At 31.4% G+C, this 10,961-nt stretch overlaps 1 pseudogene; it reads right to left on the bottom strand.

Moving 5' to 3' along the window:
* Positions 1-4,450: 4,450 nt before the first annotated feature.
* On the bottom strand, positions 4,451-6,084 carry LOC114714997 (uncharacterized; annotated as a pseudogene).
* Between the last annotated feature and the right edge of the window lie 4,877 nt (positions 6,085-10,961).

Below are 10,961 nucleotides of genomic sequence, written 5' to 3'. Positions count from 1 at the left end.
TCTAAGGATTGTAAGTGGCGACACAAGTGCCGGATCAAACTTGTGGTTGTAGTGGTTCTCAAGTACCCGTGTTAAACTTGAGGGAGATAGTGGATTGAAAATCTCAAGGGGAGCCTAGGGACTGGATGTAGGTCGGTGAGGAGTAAACCAGGATAAATCACAGTTTGCATCTTCTCTTCCCTTACTTCTTTATATTTCCAACTAAACCATTTTACTACTATGATTATGCTTATGTCGATTTATTGTTTTTATACTCAAAAATTCTTATGAATTATATTACATTGCGAAAAGGCTTTTAATTTTAATTAACACCCAATTCACCCCCTCTTGGGTATTCAGCCATTCTTACAAACTTCTCATTTGCTTAAACCAAGAAGAGAGTACATTTGGTATTATACACATACATGCATATTGGATAAGGAGGATTGAAAAGGTTGCACATGTTCATAGGTGAGAAAGGACAAAATTCAAGGCCAAGACAGATTTTAAAGCGTAGGATATACTAACGTAAATTAATGGGGAAAAAGACAAAACTCATATATGGAGCCAAACTACAGGAAGAAGATAGGGAGAAAGAGAAGATAATATCTCTGGAGTGTGCGAAGAATTGCGCCGTGGTTACTAAAAATGGAGCAGAGGAGGGTCTTCAAAAGTATAATATAGGGTTTTCACTTATTTTACTTATATATATATACATGTATTCGTATATATCAAATTCGAATCAGATCTTATATTTATATATATAATTTAAAAGTAACCCAATATAATGATTTTATTTGACAAGGATAATACCTTTTTTTTTTAATGTTAAACTCAATTCCTTTTGTTTATATATAAATATAGGTTATATATATTTTTAAACTTTATATAACAGATTTGAAATTTCAATTTCAATCTATTTCATATTATTATTATTATTATTATTATTATTATTATTATTATTACTATTACTATGATTATCATCATTCATCGCCATTTTTTTTACTTTTATTTTTTTTAAATACCTATGCACTTGTTTACAATGTTGTTTTATTTTATTTGACTCTCTTTTAAATATCTCATTTTCTTGAATTTATTATTATATATATTTTATTTGCTTGATCAAAGATTTAATCCAAACTTTCTATAAATATCTACTTATAAACCCAAATAAAATTTGGGATGTTACACAAATAACACAACATTATAATACTAATATTAATATTAATAAAGTTACCTATTTACCTGTACTAGCTGAAACATCCATTTATTTATTCACACTTGAAAAGACGAAAAAACAAAGAAAGAAAATAGATTACACTTAAATTAATAAGCACCTGCTACCACGGCATATTATTAAATTTTCACAGAGGGAACCATTTGATAGAGCCAAAATGAAAGAATATGATAATTATAAGCCGGATGACGATCAAAATATTATAAACGGTAAAAATAATTACCCAAATGTTACACCTGTGAATTATTTACTTATATACTACATTTTTTTATACTCGTTCACAGTGCGAGGAACTTCCATCCTGACAACTATTTTTTCAAAAATAAAAAGATAGAACTCGTCAAGGCCAAGAATGAGTTCAACTGATTGCATTTTATTTTCGACAAAAATTATAACTAAATACCATATTTCATCAACTTTTGTCACGCGTCCCTCCTTTTAAATTTTGGAGAAAATGACACTTGTATCTGTTCTATTTAAAAAAAGAGGTAAAATAAAGGAAAATGAAGCATGGGATACGAGGGATGGGGTAATCAATTGTCGTTTTCTCCAAAATTTAAAAGGCAGGACGCATGACAAAAGTTGATAACATAGGGTATTTAGTTGTAATTTTTTCTGAAAATGAAAATGGAAATAGTCGAAAAATAGATGTTAGAATAGAATTCTACACGAACGAGTTTTAAAAAAATACAGCGCTAAAGCTTTATGCCACATAAGATAGAACCACTTTTGCCCTGTACGTTGTGAGCAATTATAGGGCCAACCGGAACATTAATAATGGAAGCTACCCACTCACCCACGCTAGTTGAAATGTTATTTGAAACTCTATAGGGTTAGGGATAAGTATTTTTTTTCATATCTTTCCAAAACCGTAAAAGTATATTGTGATTCATACATCTCGTACTTTTGAGTATTTTTTTAGATATATCCAAAATTTAAAAAAAAAATACTAAAAAAAAATATTTTGATGTGTTTGGTACACATTCACTTAACAAAATTTTTGAGGAGTTAACAATGAGATTAAAATTGCTTATTGAAAAAAAAAATACTTTAAGGGCAAAATTTATCTTAAAAATTTAATATTTTTAGAACGATATTGCACAACAAAATACTTTACGATGCTAGAAAAATCTCAAAAAATATTTCAAGATATTAGATAAATAACAAAATACTTTAGGATACTAAACATATTAAAAAATATTTGAGCGTGATACATGTATTTTAACCCAACTCTATATATTCACACGTGAAAAAGGAAACAAAGAAAGGAAACAGATTACACTGAATAATTAGGATATGTTTGGATTGACAGTGGTAAAATTGATTTCTATTCTAATTGATTTTTTGTAAACTAAAGTTAGAATAAAATTTAATTAGTATAATGTGATTTATGTTTAGATAAGTACTTATAAAAAATCAGTTGGAAAAATTAAAAATTGTTTGGATAATTAATAGAAAAATAAGTTTAGTTGTAAAATGACTGAAAAGGGTATAGACTTTATTGAATAATAGTGTTTGATATTTTATGTTTTTAATGTGATAATAGTTAAAAAAATTATCTAAAATTATTATGATAAAATTATCTAGTTAGATTGTAAGTTTTGTACAATTTGGTATCTAATTGAGTCATAAATACAATCTATTTCGTTTAACTTCAAACATACATGCTTTGATATGAAATGGGTATAAGGTTTTTTTTTTTTTTGTTACAAAAGAGGGAGTAGCCCAAAATTAAAGAAAAACTAACGCATGGGAGAAGTTCAGCTAGGAGAAGACGCAGGACTTGTTTGGAACAGCTTATAAGTAGTTTTTCAATTGTGACTTATGAAATATGAGATAAGTTTGTGAGAGAAGTTTTGTCTCAACTTATGCAAAATATGCTTATAAGTGATTTTCATCGTTTTTCCAAACAAGCCCGCAATGGCAGAGAGAAAATGAGAGCTGTTCAGCTTGAGGGAGAAGGGTGAAGGAAAAGAGAGGGAAGAGTGAGGGTGAAGGACAAATTGGTATTTTTAAATGAGCATTAAATGCTATTTTAATGGTAAATTAGGTTCTTAACGCATACTATTCGAAACGTCTCAACATATCTGTAATTTCCTTCAAAAGTTGGTTACATTTTAAGACCATTCAAACAACCCATCTACTTCAAAAAAAAGCTTTAAACCACGGTTTCACATGTTCCTAGGCGTTTTTCCTGCTCCAAATAGTGATCCAAATATATCCTTAATAGGCCCATGTTACAACCACATATTATTTAATATGCACGAAGAGAGCCATTGGATAGAGCCAAAATAAAGGAATATGATAATTATAGGATGACACATATTTTATTCAAATATAAAATTGAACCGCTTCTACCATATGCGTTCCAAATAATTACACACTAACAAATACACCCTCAAGTGGGCCCTTAGAAAGCACACGAATAACTGTTACAAAGTAAACTTTTCTCACTTGCCAGTATCCCCATGTAGCGTAAAGCTCTTTTTTTGATCCCTCTACTCTTACGGCTCTTTTTTTTAAAAAATTTTTTTATAAAAATTCCACATATATCGGGTAGCCACGACAGTAATTATTAATACTTAATAGTGTCAATAATGTTTTTTTTTAATTTTATAAAAATTCCACATATATTGGGTAGCCACGACAGTAATTATTAATACTTAATAGTGTCAATAATGTTTTTACTTGTAGGATGATAAGTCACAAGTTGAGCTGACTTATGGATGATAATGATAATTTTTTAAAAACATGAAAAATACAACAACTAAATTTTAAGCGAATCCAAAATTTAGGAATTGAGTCTTGCTTATCGATGCGGTAAACATTGGAAGTCACTTTTCTCTTTATTTAATCTCATTCCATCTATCTATTAGCTTCAGTTTATTGATTGTCGTGGTTTAAAAGAAAATCAGTTGTGCTTGATATTAATTCCATCTCAACTTTTCAATATTGACCAAAAATACCAACTGCAATGACAAAACTGAGAATATAAACTGCAAACCATAAAGAATCATACCAGCTAACAACATATAGCTACCACTTCAAACAGTAAACTACAATTTCACAACCGCCTTTATTGAAGATAGGATAAAATACAAAGATAAATTGTCACCATATATGACACTGCATTGATTCCCAACATACAGATTTAAGAAACTACAGCAAACCATATAAAACGCAACTAATAAGGTTAGATTTTCTCCTGGATATAAGAATGGTCCTACGCCGGAAATAATAACACATGGTACTAGTACCAGTTACTTTGTGTTATAATAAAAGCATAGGAACATCCTTGCTTTGGAGAGAATCCAAATCCTTGATTAACTTTAAGGAAGAGATGAATGTGTGAAATGGTGATGAGGTAGATGTTCTGCCACAAACAGGATGAAAATCCCCATAACTCCAAGGTGTTCTCGAGTGTTATTGTACCTAGACTCTACAGTTATGGTTTCACCATCCATTATCTTAACAGAACCAGGTTTGGGATAACAAGTTTTACTTCCTACAATATAGCCTTTCTCGTTTCCTGCTCCCATTCCTTTTCCATAAATTGGCTTTGAAGAACATAATAACCTTCCGTCCTGGAATCACACAATCACTAATTTCAGAAAAATGTATTGTATGAAAAGCATAATGGCACAAGGTTATAAGATTGTTCATTGATGTATGATTTAAATTTTAATAAATAAATCATTTGGTTACTGAAGATAGGAGAAAAAATCACCTCTCCATATACAGTCGAATCAATTCCACCTGCATGTAGATGTCCAACACCATAGATGATATTACCTCCTTTTGGCATTGGGAGGCTTGTTCTCTTCACATGAACACAGGCATTTCTTTCTCTTTGCTTCTTGCTGCATGACTCAACTTGATACTCAAACTGTAAAAAGACCAAAAAGATGCTTTAAACACTAAGAAAACAATGAAATTTTTTATTCAGACCAATCAAGCTACCTGTCACCTGACTAACTCACTTGCTTACCTTGCAGTTATGGGTTGTTGCCAATGCCTTGGAAGATTTACTTCTTGATGTTTGCAAAGTATCAGTCACATCAAATGAATAAATCTTAAGAGGAACAATCAAATCACTCCAATCAACCCACTTAACTGTATATCTCACATGTAGTCTTCTCTTTCGTCCCACAAACCCTTCCCTCATCCTGCATTGACTTTTATCATCACAACATAACAAACCACCTTTATAACCTGGTTCTATAGGCTTGCCAGTAGCATCCTTTGTGACGTTATAAAGATCACACCAACACTCAATACAACCTAACTTGTTTACTACACCTCTTGTATCAATAGCATGAACATTAAGCATCCATTTTTCCTCATGCCCTTTAGGGATGTCTGCTGGATTTCCTACTTCTACCCCAAAAGGATCTGGAATATCTGTTTTTGTTTTTCGTGTTTCGGACCCAACAGCGAAATACTGTATCAAAGAGTCATCCTGACACATCCCACTATTCCTCAATATGTAATGACCTAAGGGCTCTTCCTCCCTTGGTGGGCCTTCCTTGAGCGTGTTTCTATTGCCTTTACGTTGATGGTATCTAATAACTTGCCAATGGTGGAGATAAGTTTCATGAAGAGGTACAGAATTGCCATGTTCATCAACTACTTCACCATTGAAGCTCTTGGACTGCAATATGGCCTTTTGGGAAGTCAATACCGTAGTAATACCTGTTTAGAACTGACCCAGGTTTTAGTTCAAACTTGGGGGACAGATACGTAGCTTCCTTGACATGATGTCCAATACTCTTTCTTGAAGCACCAGATAATGGTACAGTGCCCAATAAGAGGAATAGTACTGCTGATATCCAAGCTCCACTAAGAACTCGCATTTTGATTCTGTCAACAAGATTGTATTTTAGCTGAAATACCAGTGAGAGAATTTGACAAAACTTGTTACAATTAACCCCCACCCACCCCCCGCCCCCCCCAAAAAAAAAAAAAACCTTCTATAGGAAAGCCCATCTTACTGTATTTTTAGCTGAAATACCCATGAGAGAATTTGACAAAACTTGTTACAGTTACTTGTTCTACTTCCCCAGGAAAGACTGTGTTGGAATGAAAAAGATGCAGAGAACCCGAAAATTCTACTTGAAAGAGGAATAAACACACCACGCTTGTATCATATAATAAGCTTCTTATAGTTCCAGTGCTCTTCTCTCATTCAGTCTGACCGATATTAAGTATCATATGCATGAAAAACGTATTTCTTACATACATGAACCGCACTATTCTAGAGGAACACAATAATTCATGACACACAATACGAGAAGCAGTCTTCATTGATTTCCAACAAACACCTAAAAGACGCTAACAAAATACTCAGAGACAACATTTAAGTTTACTACGTTAAGAGGCCTTTGATCCAAGCAAGCATAATAATGGAAACAAATTAACAAACTCACGATAAAAAAAAAAAAAAAATTATCTGAACAGAGTTTGTAGCTAACAGAGTAACGGCAAGGACAGAAACGAACGCAGTCCGTACAGGTACGGAAATTAAACCGAAGTTCTCAGAAGTAAAGAAACTACACAAGAATGACGGGAGAAAGAAGAAAATCTCAAATGCAAGGATGGTCTCTCTTGCAGCTAAACTCGAAATAAAAAGGTATAAAGAAAAAAAAACACATGGAAATACCGACGTTATAAGGGAAATAGATACATCTATAACGAAGAAGTAATGGAAGAAGAAAGAGCATACCGCGTAAGATGAGAAGAAGGAAGAGAAGTGTAAGGTTTTAGATTTCCAATGACAAAATTTACTACAGATTTGCCATATATAAATAGCGGAGCGGGCACGGAATGCACTGCGTTGTGGAATTAGATTCTCTCCTCTACCTTTTCCATCCTCTTCCCTTCCACCACCCTCTTTTTCTCTTCACAACCATTAGATTAAAACTCCAATGGTCCAGATTTAATATTTTATAACATTTTATAAAAATAAATATTATAATAAAAAATAGATAAATAAATTTAAACTATTAAAATTTAATCTAAACAGTTCATAACTACAGACTGTTATTATAGAGCAAATTTTTTTAAAATTTTTTTTATTACAATTGTAAACTGTTCAGACTAGATTTTAATAGTTTAAATTTATTTATTTATTTTTTAATAACATTATTTTTATAAAATATTAAATCTGGATCATTGGAATTTTGATCCAATGGTTATGAAGAGAAAAGAAGGGTAGTGGAGGGGAAGAGGATGGGAAGGTAGTTGAGAGAATCCAAATCTATAATGTACTATTTTCTGTTTTTAATATAAGATTTTATTTGATTTTTATTTTGATCCTAATTATAAAATCTTAATCCATTTTGTCTCTCATATTTATGTATTTTTTCTAAGTTAGTCCCTCTAATAATGGTAGTTCTAGCCAATAAATTTGATTAGTAAGGATATTTTAGGAAAGACAACACCTATTTATTACAAATAACTAACTTAACTTATTTTTTTAATATCTTCAAATTAGTCAATTAGTTCTTATAATTAGGACCGAAGGTAGTAATATTTTAATATAAAGAAGTTTTTATTTTTGGCAGCTTAACTTGTTGATAAATACCATTTCACTTATCTTTTCTCTACTTCTAACAGTGCCATATAAAGATTTGTTTGGACCTTGAAAAATCTGATATAAATTCTTTTCTATTTTTGGTGATAAAATCTGATATAAATTTTATGTTATGCCATTATATGATATTAAGTTATCTGTTGTGATGTAATAGGATGAGTAACAAGCATTTACTTGCATTATGTAGATTCAATTTGCTTTTCCAATGAATGATGTGTTTTAATTTGGATATAAACAATTGAAATCTGCATTTTGTTTTGGCATAGCTCAAGTAATCTTCCACTGCAATAAATAACAAGTATTTAAAGACAAGTAGAACTACACAGCCGCTTGCCATAATTTCCTTCTCATTCAACTGTGCTGACAATTTTGCAGTTTTACAATTTTTCTTTTCAATTTCTAAAGCAACGAATTTTGATCATATAACTCATCAACATCAATAATCGTTCATGATCCTGTAGTCCAATTCCCTCCGAAAATTAGGTCACATTTTGAACAGGAAATCCTTTTGCCCGCAATATATTAATAATAGGAAATAGGGAGAATTATAATGAGGTCATGAGCAAGAAAAACAATTGAAAAACAAGTTCCAGAAGTTATCATTCTCACTATAGGACTTATCATTATAGACTGTTAAGATTGTTATTGGGACTTTTTGATAATTATTTTTATAAAACTTGATTATAATTCCCTCTAAGAAATATGAACACGTATGATATTTGATGGCTGAAAATGAAAGAAATCCAAACTAATAAAGGAAAGGGAAAATTACACTCAGGTCCCACAGAACACAATTAATATCAAAAAGGTCTCTCGAAATCGCGAAATGATTCTGAAGTCCCCAGGGACCTGTGTGTAATTAATTCTAATTGTGAAATTACGTAGTTACCCCTGTTAATTTGAACCTATTTACAATCTCAATAGTGGCTGTTAACAACCCGAGAAGAGGTGGTTAACAATCTCAACAACGCCCCTGGTATTCCACAGAGTGAGTTGTCATGAGCACTGCTGAGGTTGTCAATCACGTCTTCTCGGGTTGTTAACAGCACTGTTGAGATTGTAAATAAAATTAGAACTTATTTACAACATCAACAGTGGCTGTTAACAACCCGAGAAGAGGTGGTTAACAACCTCACAACGCCCCTGGCATTCCACAGAGTGAGTTGTCATGAGCACTGCCGAGGTTGTCAATCACGTCTTCCCGGGTTGTTAACAGCCACTGTTGAGATTGTAAACGAATTGTTGCAATAAAATTAACAGGGGTAAGTAGGTAATTTCACAATTAGAATTAATTACATACAGGTCCCTGGGGACTTCAGAATCATTTCGCGATTTCGTGGGACCTTTTTGATATTAATTGTACTCTGTGGGACCTGAGTATAATTTTCCCTAAAGGAAAGTGGGTTTTAAAGCCGACAAGGCGTGGGCCACAAAGAAAGCCCAAAAAGGCAAACTACCACTTTTGCAATAAGAGCGATCACCAACTACCGAAACAAAAACTGTCAGATAGCTAACTAGTCCACGTGAGATCCTACCCGCATGTTTTAGCTAGGCGCGCGGATCACTCGCATTAAAAACAGTGTGCACCTAACCAACAAGTGTTTGGTTGGAATGGCAGGTTGAAGTGAAAGCTGCTAACACAAGTTTAAAAAGGTGGCAGGATAATTCTATAAGTACTTTTTAAAAATATTTTTTTTATAAATGGAGAGAAACTTCTCCGCATATTTACTTTGTATACCGTAAAAACACTTTTGAAACCATGATTTTATTTTTACCCAAACACTCTATAAATTTTGAGAGGCATTCTTGTTGGAAAAGGCAAACTCTTTCAGTCTTGAATAGATTAGCCGTTGGATATCAATGATTTAGGGTGTGTTTGGGTGACACCCCAAATCATGGTTTGGAGATTAAGTCACCCAAACACCTATCAAAAAACCAAAACCATGGTTTTGACACTCTCCCTTTTTTCTCCAAATGCAAAAAATTTTTGCTTTTTCCAAAACCATGGTTTTGGAAAAAGCAAAAATTTTTTGCTTTTGGAGAAAAAAGGGAGAGTGTGAGAGCCTATAGGATATGTATCTTGTTATTTTTTTTATAAACATATTTTTTATAAACATATTTAATATTATATTTTATAAATATATATACATATTAATTATTTATTAATTATATTATCTTATGTATTATTAATTATGTTGGTAAAAAAATATATTATTAACAATTTTATTCCTTCAAATTAAAATATATCATAAAATCTATTTTTTCTGTAATTATCATATTAACTTATGTCTTTTTTTTAGTAATTTGTATATATAAAAAGTGCTTCTGATAACAACTATCCAAACACACTCATTTCTCAGAATCACTTTTTTACAAAATCTATTATTTACAGAATCTATTCTCTCCAGAATCTATTTTCCAGAATCACTTTTTCAAACCACGGTTTGGTTTCATCCAAACACACCCTTAACCCAAAATAAGAAAACAATTTGCATCAATGAAGTTTGATGTGGCAGCTAAAGTGAAAATTTCGGGTGTTTAGGATAATCACGCTAGAAGAAGTGAGTTAAAATTTAAAAATTGGTTATAATAAAATCAAAATTATAAGAATAAAAAGATTAATTTTCTTTGTCATAATAAACATTTTATAAAAATTTGAGATATCTAACTTTTATTTAATAGTGGAGTTGAGGAGAAGTATTTCTAGAGTCGGTTGAAGTGGACCGGCTTTTTATTTCATGTTATTCTATGTTTTGAAAATTGAAAAATCTAATTTGATCTCTTTTTTTGCCAACTCTCAATATTTTTAAAAATAAAAGCTATTATAAGGATTTAAAATATTAATTATTAAGTATTTCTTAATCATGTTTGTATAATATGTTTCTCAATACATTGTGTTTTCTTCATTCGTGTTTATTTTCAATTTAGTTAATATTTTATTTCTTTTACATGTGTTATTTACATACATACATATTATTTAAGGCTAAAATTCAAAAAGCCTCCCCAAAGTCTAGGTGTGTTGCGCATTATCTCCTTCATCTATAGAAGTTTAAAGAAAAAATGACATAAAAAGAAGTTGAGAATTACACTATTCCAATTTGAGCATCTAAGAAGTCAAAATCCTAAAAAAGGAAGTGATGTTTGATTTGATAT

Source organism: Neltuma alba, unplaced genomic scaffold, assembly GCF_004799145.2.
Source record: "Neltuma alba isolate B1F8T4 unplaced genomic scaffold, ASM479914v2 tig00011563_pilon, whole genome shotgun sequence".
Classification (NCBI taxonomy): domain Eukaryota; kingdom Viridiplantae; phylum Streptophyta; class Magnoliopsida; order Fabales; family Fabaceae; genus Neltuma; species Neltuma alba.
This window is presented reverse-complemented; position numbering and strand designations above follow the sequence as displayed.